The sequence below is a fragment of the Cygnus atratus genome, chromosome 6 (assembly GCF_013377495.2).
Source record: "Cygnus atratus isolate AKBS03 ecotype Queensland, Australia chromosome 6, CAtr_DNAZoo_HiC_assembly, whole genome shotgun sequence".
Classification (NCBI taxonomy): domain Eukaryota; kingdom Metazoa; phylum Chordata; class Aves; order Anseriformes; family Anatidae; genus Cygnus; species Cygnus atratus.
This window is the reverse complement of record NC_066367.1, coordinates 39,345,976-39,360,986: the sequence shown is the minus strand read 5'-3', so window position 1 is coordinate 39,360,986 and position 15,011 is coordinate 39,345,976.

The following is a 15,011-nucleotide window of genomic DNA, read 5'->3' as shown; positions in this document are numbered from 1 at the left end:
ATAATTGACACTGCTAATTGCTTAGCAAAGCACAAGACATTGGCTTAATTCGCTGGTCAGGCCTAGCCAATACTTGTAGATATTGACTGAAGGATAATTATGCTAAATCTTCGATAGAAGCAGGAGGCTGTAATCATAAGTCGTCGGTAGCTGGCTCTGCCCACGGGGAGCCCCACTGACAAGGGAAGGAAGATCTCCTTGTGCCCTACACGTCTGCTCTCCTTCCTGCAGTCACCGGTATTAAAGATCTGAGTGTTTTTACAAGATCAAGTAATTTATATTATTTTGGATTTCTTTCTTTTTTTTTTTTTTCCCCAGATTTTTTGGATGTAGTTTTAGTGTCAGCAATCACCTAGCAGCCGGTGATTAGGTGACATTGTGACCTTAGTTTTCTGTGCTTAAGTAACGATGTCACTCCTGCCCCAGAAGAGAAACCACTTCACCCTTGGTCTGGTGCAGAGCAACCAGGACTGGTGGGGCTGAGCACCTTGCAGCCACTGGTGGCTCCCGATAGTCCTGGGGACAGACAAAGGCACCTTCCCTTCAAAAATGAAATAAAGAAATAAATAGGAGAATAGTAAATGTGTCTGCAAAGAGTTCTGCAGGTCTCTTGCTGTGAGCTGCCAGCCATTTAAATAAAGGGGGGCGACTGATGGTAATACGATTAAGTACACCTGTACCTGTCTGTGGGGTTGGGCAATGGGAAGCGCAGGAATGATCCCACAGGGATGCTACAACTGACTTCAGCCTTGAAATCCTGCACTGGCCGTGTCCCCTGGCCAAGGAGCCTTTCTTGTGCGCATTCCTTGTCCTTTTGTAGTCCTTCAGTTCTCGCAGCCCTGCGGCAGCCCTGACAACCTCACCACAGCAGCCTGGCCTTTCTTCGCTGGGGACGCTGCTCTCTTTTGTGAAGCGTATTAAAAATTTCAGTGATGAAGTTTTTATTAGAATATTGTAAGAAATCGTATGATTCATGCCACAGGGAGGAGCAGATAAATATTTGAGTATTATTGTAGTTAGTGAATATCTGGCTTGGGTAGCAACCCGCTGTGCAAAACTGCTGACTCCTCACTTGGAGCACCACGTCTCCGTCATGGACACAGCCATCGCCTTGCAAGGGCTCGCCATCATTTCCACACGCACTGCTTGCTCCTGCTTATTTAGACAGGGCCTAGCAGCTTGCTATCATGTCTTTGTTTTCCTGAGAATGCAGTAAAAAGTGGCCACCACTCTGCTAAAATAAAACCTGTTTAAATGTCGGTGTTCTGCCTTGTGCTCCCCATTGATACGCAGCCTCCGATGACACAGCAGCAGTGCAGGAGGGCAGGTTTCTGACCGCCTCTAACACACATCTCAGACCAGATTTCTTCCATTTCGTTTACAGCAGAGCAGCGTGACTCACCAGAAAGGTCATGCCTGAGGATGGGCTTCAGAGGAGAACCACAGCTCATGCATAATATTCTCTCTAAGAAGAAATAGAAATAGCTGAAAATGCCTGAAAGACGGGGGAGCGAACATCGATATTTGATTTGTAGTTTAATGCAATGAGTTCTCTACAGAAGACTGGCACCCATAAAAACTAGCCAGAAGTTCATCAGCCTCCCCAGTGCAGTTTTACAAAGCCAGGAAAGAAATGCAAGGCCGTTACTATTTCATCTGTGCCTGGTCTGCTCACTCGGGTAGCTCGGCAGCCCTCGGTTTGTGTCAGCGCAGACCTCAGCAAGCAAGGGCACCGGCGTGGCTGCGTAGGGCACAACTGCAGCAAGGCAGCAACAAAGCCAACACTTACAGGAGTGCTCTGTGCTGATTAAAGTGACTTTGAAATCTTTGCATAGTCTCCTAGTAATTACAGGAGGCCATTAATTGCGTTGGCCTCCAAGCTGTAATTCAAAGAGAGAAAGCATTCCCGGGGATGTTCAAGGCGGCATGAACTGGAATATAATTCACCGTTCACAACAAAGGAACTTGAAACAGATGTAAAATAAGTATGGATATATAATATATGACAAACATGCAACACGCCATGAAACAACGATACATGTGACATAACTAAAGAATCTGCTTCTGCTGATCTTGCTTGAGGACTGAGGTGTTTGTTGGTTGTGTGGCTGCCCTGTAGAGGCCAGTTTTCCCAGAAGCTGTGCACACAGTCTGGAGCCCCAAACGGCCATGCCAAAATACAGCGCCAACTGCTATGCACAAAGTAAAGCGATTCTTAACAAGGGAAACTGCAAGTTTTCAAAGAAGATGAAAGTTTTGAGAGTAAGGTATAAATGAATTACTAAAGACTAAGGATATATAAAAAGACTGGTGATTTTAGAATATGTTTTGCATGTAATTTCTCTGTGCTGAGCTATTAGCGTGTCATTCCCTAGCAGTTATATTGCCCTTACAGACTGCTGTACCAGGCACTCTTTTTGACAGAACTTTGATCGAGTGCAGTGCTTTGGGAAGTGGAGAGGAGAACAGTATGGATGGATGGCTCCAAAATGCAGAGAGGTCGGGAGAACTCCAGTTCAATATAGTAGAGAGGTTGCTTTTAGAAATGGTAGAAACAAAATGGAAAAGATAGCATTAATAGGATAAATCAGTGGTTAAAAATGATTTTTAAAAGAGAGTGTTTGTTTGTTTGTTTGTTAATTCATAACATAAAGTGCAGTCTCTGCTGTAACGTGAAGGGGGGCAGCATCCTATTCTGCATTGCTCTCCAGCAAAGTGACAGCTCAGCATTACTCAATAGAGCTGAATTCAATTCAAGAATCGACAAAGAAAAAGACAAGAAATTGCTGGCCACTGTGAAAATAAATGAGTGCTCGAGCCGTGAATTGTACATCCTCGGGGTGAATTGGCACAGACCCCAGAGGTCAGCGGAGACGTCGAAGCACATCGTGGTGACTGAGACCACTGTGGCTGTTAGGGTTGGAACGGCCTCCAGGCCCTCCTCTTGCCCCAGCGTGAGCTCTGGGGAGGTGCCGGTGCCTGAACCCAAAGGGTACCACGATTAAAATAAAGGCAATCAGGGGAAGGGGGTGGGATGCGTGCAACCAGCCCAGCACCACCTCTGTGCCATCATGCGCCACGCTGATGGACGGACTTGTTGGTCAGCGGGTTTGGGGAGAGTAGGGGAGAGAGAGGGTGGCTACAGTGTGGTATACAAGATAAACCACAGCTGGTTTATGCTCATGTACAACTGCTGGAAGATGGCTTTCTAGTTGTTTGAAGTCACATCTTGCTATGGCTGCGTGTGCCAAATTGTTCCTGTCATTGTCTTCTGGCTCTCCCCTTCTTGATCTCTTTCTGAAAAAAATGCACTTTATTACAAAAAAGATGTTGGACCTAAATATGTATATAAAAAAATCTGTTACGCAGCAGAGCGCTCTCTCTCTGACTGGGATTTGATTGATTTTGCTTCCTTAGAGAAACTCTGTTAATTGCCTTTTTAAAATAATTTTGAATGGTAATTGGTGAAGTTTTCATATTTGGAAAGCACAGCCCAAACCTGTGTGTCTCGCTGTCACAGCCTATAAGCTGATCTTTCTGGCTCAGCAGCAATTCAGGGCCAGGGTGTTTTGGTTAAAGACAAACAGTCTGCTGCACTTTTCCTAGAAAAAGCAGACTTGTAATTGCTCTCAGAACTAATTACCATGCTGGGTTTGTCAGTGTGGCCAGCTGACATTTTAGCTACGGAGCTGGATCTCTGGCTTTGACATTAATGACATCTTATGAAAATGCTAATGTGTTCAGAAGAGATGATCCTGCTTATTAAATATATTACACAGATTTGCAGAATATGTTGTTGAAAACATGTATTCCCTCAATCAAAGATAAGTATATCTTATGTGCTTTATATGACACTTCTGCTAATCTAAATTAATCAAGGCCAGATCTTTGATTAGATCTTTTGCTGTTGGAGCTAAAATTAGGCTAAAGAAAGACACTGTAGTTTTTAAAATATACTTATTCAATGTATGTAAGTTTTAGGAGTGTTACTCCCAAATGAATATGGCCGAATTTTCCATGGCTTACTTTAGCAAGGAATCTGGCAGATGCAGCCCCTACAATCTGCTGGATGAGAGCTGGGATCGCGGCTGACCCACGCATCGCTCCATGTGTACCGGTGCCGGTGCCGGTGCCGATGCTTCCCTCCCTGCCAGGAGCAGCGGTGCCACAGCCCATCCCTGCGGCCTCTGGGCACCGGCACCCTGTGCCTGCTGCCACCCCCTGCAGCCCTCACACTGCCCCCTGTGGGCTCTGGGGCAGTCCAGGGTGGTGTCACCGATGGTTTCTGCTGCCAGGGATGTGCGACCAGGCACGGGGCATTTTTGAAGAACCAGACCCAGAAAAAGCACCACGATATCATGTGTAAGGGAAAAAGAAAAAAAGAAAAAAAAAGAAAGAAAAGAAACAACAACAACAACAACAAAGCAAATTCCCACACTTCAAAAGTCTCGCGGATGCAAATTCCCACACTTCAAAAGTCTCGCGGATACAAATTCCAGCTTTAGCAGGAACAGCAGCAGCTGATTCCCAGCAAGATTTATCAGGTAATTTGCCAACATTCAGCACTTCAGAAGTGCAAATACTAAGTCCAGGAAACTACAAAGTTAAAAGGCATCTTAGGTTAATCATAGGCTTGCAAAAAGTGGTGAGAATCAGAACAAAGCTACCAAGTAAATCTTAATTGCCAGTAGATCTTAATTACAAGTAGATCTTAGTTACCAGATTTTACTTTCAAATTAGCCTTGGAGGTAAATTCAGTTGTGTGAATTCCTAGATCGTCTTTAAAGGATTGTGGTTGGGTCTGAGAGCAGGACTTTGTCATAAGAGTATTAGTTTAAAGGGAAATGTGACACATTCAAACAGCCAAGTGTTGCCATCAAATCTAGAAGAAAGCACGTACCAGAAGACAGCACCTACCATTTTGTGCATACCCTACCATGTTACGCATAGCGTCACACCAAACGTAATTACAGAATTTGGCATACTTGCTCGTGGAGCAAATTACACAGTTTCTTTCTGTCCTCTAGACTTGCAGCTTCTCAGCACGAGCGAGCCATGAAGCAGCTCAGCCCATGCCAGCTTTGTCTGAGTTAACCTCACCACTGCCCTGCTGACCTGGGTGATGCCAACGCTGCTTTGCACTGCAGGCACCGGGCAGAGACCTCCTGCCTCCAGCAGAGGGTGGACACGCTGCCCTGCTGCAGGAACCTGGTGGTGCTGGGCATGAAGTCATCGATTTTTATTGAGTCATGCACCAAGGTGAAGGGAACTGTAAGGATTTCCCATGGTTTAGATATTTCGCTCCTACTGTTCTGTGCTAGGGAGGAATTAGCATAGTGCATAGTGCATAGCCGGCAAACCTCCCAGCAGAGCCATCAACAGTGCAGTTGCTCCAGAAGAATTTATATCACCAGATCTAATGAAGTTATCAGGACTCACCTGAAAATTAAACATCTAATTTTTTTTCCAGTGAAATTAAATATAATTCACTAAAATGTTTTGTTTGATTAGGAATTTTCTGGATTTGGATTATGTTTTGTCCTGTGAATCGTATCATAAAAAATAAATTTATAGAGAGATTTTTGCTAAATATCTGATTTTATTGCTCCTGAGACATTTTGTTGTTTTACTAAAGCATGTTCTGAGTTTTAAAATAATTGGGTTTTGAGATTTTTTTTTCTCTCTGCAACAACATATTCAGGTGGCCATTGTATTTTGCACTAACCACTAACTCCACTAACACAATGTATAGAAAATGAAAACCAAATAGTCCTTACATATACATATAAATTAATATATGCATTATAAATAAATATCCTACCTGTGTAGAGGGATATCTCAGAGGCAGAAGATGATGGGGCAGTGCCATGGCAGCATGGCGCTGTATGTGCCATGGGCGTTACTAGCTCCTGGTGTCTGGCTGCTACTTGCAGCTGGTATGGCCAGCTCTGGCACGAGAGATTTTGGTAGAACTAGTCACTAAACCCTGCCTGGGAGTAAGAACAATACCTGAAAGTTTCCCTTTGCAATTACACTCTTCCCTGGGTGGCGAGGTGAGATGAGAGAAGGGCAGAGGGGGCTCTGGCTGAGCGCGACGCAGGAGTCAGCAGTCGTAGCACTTGTACGTGCCCAGGAGGAGCCCCTCAAAACTTCTTCTTCCAAAAAGACGTTTCACTTCTCAGGAAACATCCTTCTTCTGAGTGGTTAGTGGTTGCGTTCAGATTTCATAATCTTCTGCAGAAAGGAAAGGAACTCTAGAAGCAGAGCAGACAAAATGTAAAAGGTCCACGGGAACTTTCTTCCTTCCTCTTGAAAAGAATGTTTGAGGTTCAGAGAAAATGCCAGAGCTTGGGAATCAGTACAGCTGAGCCTTAGAAAGGGTCAAGGGTAACAGAGCAGTGAAATACGGCTTGTGTCAAGAGTTTAATTAAACAGGGAACGATGCAGAGTCCCTCAGATCATTTTATTAGCAGCTCAAGGGGGCCTTCTCTTATAACAGGTAATTACCAAAACATTTCCTTTACATATTCTGAAGGAAAAAAATGAATATACTCATCTATCACCTGGTTAATACCAAGGATTGTAATAAATATGTACAAGCCATTATCAGGGTGAAATATGATTACTATCTTCTCAACTCTTTAATCGTAAAAATGACTCCTTCAAAAATCAATCTTGTTGTGTGTTTCCAAGCAGCAATACTGTAAAATGTTAATTACCTCACACCATCATAAAAGCATCTGAATGGTAAAGCTACAGCTCAGAAAGGAAAGACTGGCATCTGCTAAACAACACCGGCAGGGCACGGCCCAGCCAGCCTCGCTTGCACCACTTGGGTCAGAGGGAGCAGACGTGCTGCATTTAACGGGGAGAGGCTGCAAGGTGCAACACATCCTTTTCAAACAGAGCTTGCACAGGCACTGGGGACTCATGGTGGGTCCTTCAGGTGCTGAAAAACAGGGGACTGCAGGTAAGAGCATTATTAATTAACCTGCCCTTCTAATCCAGCGAGTTCAAGTCCCTTCTGCCTGGCACTGCGACCTGGTGGCTAGTGTTTTTTTAAAGAGCTTTAGGTTTTGTACTTGTTTCCTATGGCAGCTGCATAACCCCTATCAGGCTGCACAAGAATTTTGGGTCTCATGGCGATGATGAAAATTGAAATGTACCCAAGAAAATATTACACAAATTAATTTTCAGTGGCAACTGGAAGAATCCACATGGCTCTCCTGTCAATGAATGAGATTTATCTGGTAATCTGCTGGAAGTGTAGGTGAAGTGCAAGCTCTGTTGACCTCATTCAGTTATTTTCCTATGTGATACAAAAAGTATCTTAAAATGTACTACAAAGTACAGAGAAGTGATTTTAAAAAAAATTATTTTTGTCTTCAAAATAGAAACATCTATTGGGCAGAGCATCTCATTACTTTAATTTAAGGGATATTTAATGTAAATTTAAGCTAAGGTTTATAAATCCTTTGCATAGACCACAATGAAGATTTTTACATGTGGGTATTTTCCCAAACTATTGTATCTGAAAATTTATTCCCCTTCAGTGAAAAAAAGTGGCAATATAAAAAACACGGAAGTCCTGAAATCTGTAGTCCTGGCCTACTCTTTTGCAGAATAGTAACATTTTACATACATTATATACTGTATTGCACTATATTCTCTACTGCTTGCTTTATCGCACAGTGACATGACAACACTCAGGTGTTCAGCTGTCACAAAAGCACATCTTATTTTTATGTTGCTTTGCAGAGAAAAAATGTGGAGGAAAATGTTGAGCAGTTTTTCAGCCAAATCTGTTTTGTTTCCATATTAGGATGTAACAGTCTTGGGATCTTTGACTATAAATAACATGAAGCATGCCAACACCTGGAAGCACTGGAGCCCTGGGCACAGTGTGGGTGCTGAGCACAGCAGTGCTCCCCGCACGTGGCCCCTGCTCTGGCAGATGCGATAGAAAGCTAGAACTCCCCATGGGACTCCAAAGCTCTGCCGTAAGGACTTTCAGGATACCGTTGTCCTTGTTTTGTGTTGGATATGTCATCAGTAGAGGCAAGGCTGCTGCTGTTCCTGATGTTTAATATTTATCCATGTTTCCTTGCCCCAGTGCAAGGAACGGAAGGGGGCTGTAGTTAGAGGGCAGGTGGTTCTGCAGGGTGAAGGAAAAACGTGCCCCACAAGACCCAACACGTACTCTCTAGGGGCAGGTAGTTTTCTCCACTTGGGTGATGGGTTTCCTTTGGGAAGCAGGACCGCTATTCATTTTTGTACGAGTCATCCATATGCAATAAAACTCTGGAAGGTAGAAACCTCTTATTCTCATGCATAGGTAATGAGTAAAGTTATAAATATCTAATAATATTTAGATATCTCATGCATTCCTGGCTTAGCACTTCTTAGGTCCTGCATTCTCTCCTCACATTACTGTCTCAGTCTGCCTTCCGTGGAATACAGGGATTGTATTTTGAAAGTATGAATTTCCTTAATTAATAAGATGTCAGCTAAAAAATACCACTCGGGATTGCTAGGGAAGGTCATTTAATTTGTGTATCAAAACTAAAGAATTGAAAACAGAGGGAAGATGACTTAACAGTTAATTCATTCAAAGGCATTTTATGTAATAGAATTAAGCTATGGCCTGTCAGGAGAAAGATGTCAGGAAAGATTACAAAACACTTGGCTATCTAAATTCACAGTTGTCTGTAATTCATAAATCAGCTCCCCGTGATAGAAGATGTATTTCAGGATTTCTCTTTGCTGTAAAAATGTAGGGATGACATAATAAATCAGGCCACGGATTCACAAAGACTGACTTGCGGTGCTCGTTTCGTGCAGGGGTAATTTGTCCTAGAACACACCGCGTGGAGCTGATGGTGCTGTGCAGACCTGCTCCTGAGGGATGCTCTGACCCAGCCACCACCCCAGGCCAGTGACCACCTTCAGCACCCTTCCTGCCACTGCCTGTCTCATGTCTGCTTGCTCAGTTTTCCTTCTGTTTGGGTAACTTCAGAAAACCTGCGTGTGCTGAGCTCCCCTTATACCTTCCAGGTTAAAATAACACTAGGCAGCTATTTTGGATACAGAAGGCAGGCAGAGCAAAGAGAAAGCATAGCAGAATGGTGTAAAACCTGCATGGGTGTTAAAAGGGTTCCTGCTGATTAGCTAATTAGCTCAGCTGGTCCCCCCTAGGCTTGAAGACCAGGCCCAGGGGTAGGGGAGGCCTGGGGCCTATGCTGCTGCTGTGGGGTCAGGGAGGTGTGTGGTGTCTGGGGTGTGCCCAGAGGTGGGCTTGCTTCTCTTTGGCATGGCTGTAGGCTTAGTGGTGGCCTTATGGCTAGGCCATTCCTGGGGGGCCAGCTGACAGCTCAGTTTTTGTGGGTTTACTGTTTCAGAGGTGCTGAGGGGAAAGGAAGCTTGGTTATGGTTAAGAGAAGCTTACAAAATTGCTTTGGATGCAGGCTTTTGCTTGGACTCTGCATGCCTACTCCACAACTTCATTAAGTGTATTTTTTGGTAGTGATTTCTATTGTTTGGAGCATAATTGGAGCTCTAAGACAGACTGAGCTAACCCAGCTAATGAAGTTCTGCCCCTCCAGAGGAGTTGACAAGTAGGCTGGGAAGAGAAGCCAGGAGACCAGGCCTGTGCAGCATGAATGGCTGTGTTCTTAGGATACTGATGGAGGCTTGAGGTGCGAGCAAATAACTTCTGAGTTAAGGGGAGATCCACTGGCTTCAGCCCTCGGTGTAGGAGGCACGGCCAGCAGTGACCCTGCAGCCTGCCTGGTGGGGCTTGTGGCAGGAGGAGAGCAGGCAGGCCCTGCCAGCTGAATTCACCTACCTGGGTCAGGACACAAGGCTGGCTCTTCAGTTTTGAGAGGCTGTAGGTCTTTTCTTTTTATGCTGGCCTTTTTCTGTTTTAAAACCAGGCAAACTCAAAAGCTTTTTCTTACTGCATTCAGTAAGTACCTTGCAAGAGTGTCAATGTTCTCAGCCTCCTTGTCTTCCAAACACTGCTCAGCACGGTGTTTCTCCAGAAACTCCCAATTTTCAGACAGGCAAGTTTAAAAGCAGGAACAGTGTGGCTGTTGGTATAGCTCTGTTTCCTCTGGCTTGAGGGACAGCCCGTGGAGTGCCAGGCCCCCTGTTGTGCCCTGGGGCACAGGCTGCTCACAGAGCTGCACTCAGAGGTACTGGAGAGCTGCCTAATCTTGCACATAGAATTCTTTCTTTAAAAATAAATAAAGAAATAAATAAATCTTTAATTTGTAGCATATTTCCGTTAAAACAAATGATTCCAATCAGAATATCTTGTGTGGAATATTTGCTGAAATTTCCAGGTATAAGTGGAAAATATAATTACCAGCTTCATGTAAAAAATGAAAACACTGTTTAGGCTAGAGGAGATTCAATCTGTTGAAGTACATTTCAATCTCCATCTGATGCTAAATAGCTATCTGCATTGCAGATAAAGCTATATTTGCATGCAGACCTGGATGTTGTCAACTCTTTCTGCAATTGTTTTGATTTGATGTCCCTTGTACAGACTCATTAGCCACCTAGAATATCTTAGCATGTAAGTATCTCTCTGGAGGCAATATTCAAGACCTCTTGAAGACCTCTGATTACTTTGTACAAGTGTTTTTCCTGCTTTGATGGAGCTTACTGTCTTGGTCACTTTGATTTAATCTGGAATGAACGCAGTCGGTGAAACTTAATTGGGGGGCTGAGAAAAGGAGAAGACAGGGACTGATTGTAGGCTTACTTTCTAGGCAATGAAAATACTCTGGGATTGTGAATAAAATTGCTTTGGAGAGTGTACAGGTTTTAAAATCAAACGGAAGAGCTCTCCTTCATCTCTACAGAAATCATGAGCTTTCCAACCTATGTTTCATTATTTATTATTTCTTTAAAAAAAAAAAATCAGAATCCACTTGAACTGTAATTACTTCAGTCCAGAAGGACCTTAGTCCTTTACTGTTAAGGCAGATTACTTCCAAAATGTCAATAAATGTGTATATAAGGACTTTTCTGAATACCAAATGGAAACTATGGAATGATTTTCTTTCAGTAGCACTATTTGGGCTTTGGTTCCTTGGTCTTAAGACTCACAAGAACTGCAGAGCCTTTGGTCTTGGATAAACGTCCACTTCTAAAATGAATGAGTGGAGGTGTATTGCAGCCAGTTTATTCCACTTTTCCTGTTATTTGGTGTGCTGTGTACATGTATACTATCATTTAAAAACAGACAAACAGCTATGTCTGTAGGCAAGAGGGGTGGTTATTACAGGAAGTGGATCACTTCTAAATTTAGTTTATTTCTGTGGTTTAGGCTACTCAGAGTAACAAAACGGGTGGATAGCTAGCTTCCCCAGCTTCAGGCTGGAACCTCCTCTAAGCTTTTTCTCTAGTGAGCATTTTTCCCTTGTCCTCCCCAGTGACTAGCTCTGAACAATAAATGTTGCTTGCAGGTACCTGTGACACAGCCTTGCTCATTAATTTGGTACTGAACTACAGTGCATTTCCAATTGTTAACAGCGGCACGCAGCACATGTACACAACTGTTGCTGCAGAGCATCAGTAATCAGATCAGCCTGGAAAATGCAGGAAGGGGCCATGCTCATTTGCATGTAGTTCTCTAGCTGAGTAATTAAAGAGTCTGTTTGGTAGAATTGCGCTTTGATTCAGAGGACGATGATTCCTGGTGAGCATCCTATACACAAATGGGAGCAACACTGGAGCATACAGGATAGCTTGTTAATACCAGAAGAGATTAAAACAAGTGTTGGGGTTAGTTGCGGTGAAATCCTTTTGTGTTGAGCTCCACCACTAGCAGGAGTACTCTGGGACTAAAAATTCCCAAAGGGGTTTGGGATTGGTTTTGAGGGAACTGTTTCTGTAAACTAAGCTGAAATTAGTATTGCTGATAAGTCTCCTTTTTCAATATTCAGGATGATGTGTGGATTTTATGGTTTATTATGTAGGTATTCATGTGAAAATTGTTGTTTTATGATGTTTTGACATGTACATATCTGAGCAGGAGCTACAGGTCTTGGGAGCTTATTTTAGTCCTTATCAGGCAACTGATATTGCTAGTAAAAATCACTGCATTAAGTGCATTAAGTGTTTTTGTTTGTTTGTCTTTTTTAATTCAAAACCCACCCATCCCTAGAACCAGACAGCCTGGGCAGGACCCCTGGGATGTTTATCTGACCTCTCCTGAAGTGCGGCCAGTGGGACCCCAGGCTGCTCAGCACCTTTTCCCTCCCCAAGGGTGGAGATGCTGCAGCCTCTGTCCTGGCATTTGACAACCATCTCATGGTGTTCAAAAGATTTCCTCCAAATGCTTTGTAGGACTGGCAGGTTCCTTGGGCTTCTGCTTGGTTGTAAACAGCTATGAAAATGCCCTTGCAAGGACATCTGTTACAAACAGAAAGCTGTGTAAGTGTACCTTCGCCCACTGACAGGTGCCAGCCCACCTTGGTCTGCTTTCCACTGATGGGGGAACCTGGGCAGGCACCATCCTTGGGCAGGTGCCACCAGACAAAGGTAAGTTGCTGGAAAAATCACGACGCGACGGAACTTCAGGGGGCAGTGCGACACAGGGAAATTAACTGGGACCCAAACAGCGAGCTGAAAACATCTTATGTAAGTGGAAAAATGATAACACCGCTATTCTCCATTGAAAAGTGAGCAGCAGGAGAGGTGGTTTTCTTGGGGTGGTGAGGAAGAATGGGTTGGTTTTTAATAAGCAAACGTTTGTTACTGAAGTTTCAATGATTAAATTCAGCTCATTTTTATTTTGGAAACTTCTTGCGTGATCCACCTTTTAATTTAAAACAAAAAAAATCAGTGAATATAAAAATCGTTTAGAAGATGGTATAGTTTGAGTCTAGGAAAAATTACGGTAATGTATTTTGTTTTATTGTCTTGGTGGAAAAAATTTTGTGGTCTCTTGTAATCAGTGAGCTATTTTTCTTTTGGTTAATGTTCTTCAATTTGACTTTGGTTTTATTTCCAACAAGATAGTTTTGTACTTTTGAGAATGTTTTCCTAAAAGACGTGAACAGTGTTTCTTTGCGCTGGTGGTAGGTTGCTTTGCCTGCTTCTGCAGACAAATTCGTATCTGAAAGGTTAAGTGGGATGATGAACAATGCTGTCTTGTATGTGTGGCCCTAGATTTCGATATGCAGCACCTTGGCTTCTTCCAGCTTCAGTGCTGCAGGTGTCGTAGCAGCAGGGAAACTTGGAGCCTGAGTATCATACAGTGCTCAGAAACATTTCCTCCCCTTCTGCCCCATCTTGGTGATGTACTTTCCATGCAAGGTCAAAGGCAGCATCTGACCTCTGTGGTTTTATTTTGTACCGAACGTAAGCCAAAGGACTCGGGTCTGAAAGCAGTGAACATGGGAAGCTGAAGGCAGCTTGACATGTGTCTTCAGAAGGACTTTGTAAAAATACCAAGAAATGAGATGTAGTCTATTTACTCTGTTTATAGTCAGTTTGCCATCTACAAAATGAAGGTAATAGGCTGGTAGTTACCAGCTGAAGTTAATAGACCTTGTAAAAGAAATCTGTATTTTTTTTGCTGAATGTAAAGGGCTATTATCCTTTAGATTAAGACCAGCTAGTTGCAACTAATGAACTATATCCCACATAATGTGCAAGATGAACTCTTACAACTGTTATAAAGAGAGCTTCGGTTAATCTTCTAATTACAAAATGAGTAAAATTATTTCTAATAGCGTATAATTTTATGGTCAAGCAGATAATTACCTTTCTTGCATAAAACAGTGAAAATCTTCTTTGGGGTAAATCAGTCTGTGTGCTCACTGACTTTGTCTGGCCCACAACTCATTTGTCTCTGTCCTCACTTAACCCTGAGCCGAAGCTTGGTGGCTTGATGAATTGGGTCTTTCCACAGAGCCTGGCACTCGCATTTAGTCTTGTCTGATCAACTTCAGTCCTGGCCTTTATCAGTGCTACTCCTGATGGTCCTAACCCCTCTTCTTCCTCTGTTCGTTCTTTTCTAAACAGCTATTTCTCCTAGATGCTAGTCCTTGAAAATTAGGCCTTAATATAAACTGGTAATAACTCTTCCCTTGCCAACTTCGTCTGCAAAAGTTGCTCGTCACAGGAGCTCTGACCCTGACCCTTGGATACCACTGAATTGTGTGTGATGCCTCCAAGTGAACAAGCTTTGATATCTTTTGGATTGAGGAGGGGGAGGTGGGGCAGGGAAGGGACTGAGCAAACAAACTGAAATAGCAGCAATAAATGAGGTCTGTGGTGAGACGCATGGTGAGGTGGTGTTATGTGAGATGGGGAAATCTGGGTGAAATACTGTCACTTCAGAGTAACTTTGTGGATGTGTAGACCCAAAGCAATTGCTTCATCAGACTGAGAGGCTTTTTTTTCAGTAAAACGGCCCCAGGGCTGAGCCTAAACAGTGGAAATGAGAGAGACCGAAAACAGACTGCCCTTTGCAAGTGTGACCCCCGTGCACCACGGAAAGCCAAGATTTCCAAGTTCTAGGACAATTCCACATAGAGGATAAAAGGCAAGTGGCTGGTTTGGGGCACTCTGTCGAGCCCAGAGAAGTCGCCGTTTTCCGGTTTGAGGCTGACTTTAAAAGCCCTTGGTGTTCAGGAGGTGCCGAGGATGTACATCTCCTTGCGCTGTGTGGTTCGACATAATTGGTTCAGTTTTTGTTAGGCAACTGCTGGTTTTATCCTTATTAACATTTAACACTGCTTATAAATAAGAAATGGGTTTCTAATAAGTTTCTAATTAAGGTGTTTTCATTTAATAGCTGCTGAGTGTGTCTGTGCTTCCTGGTTTGTTTTTTAACACCTTGTCTTAATGATTATAGAGTTTGAGGGACTAAACTCAGGAGGAGGAAAACTTCCTAGCGCCAATTTAAAGGGAGCCTCCAGAGACCGTGCTTTGAGGCAATGCAGGAGGTGGTGCTGAGGGCTCTTTGTACTGGAGCTGTGGATGCATCCAGT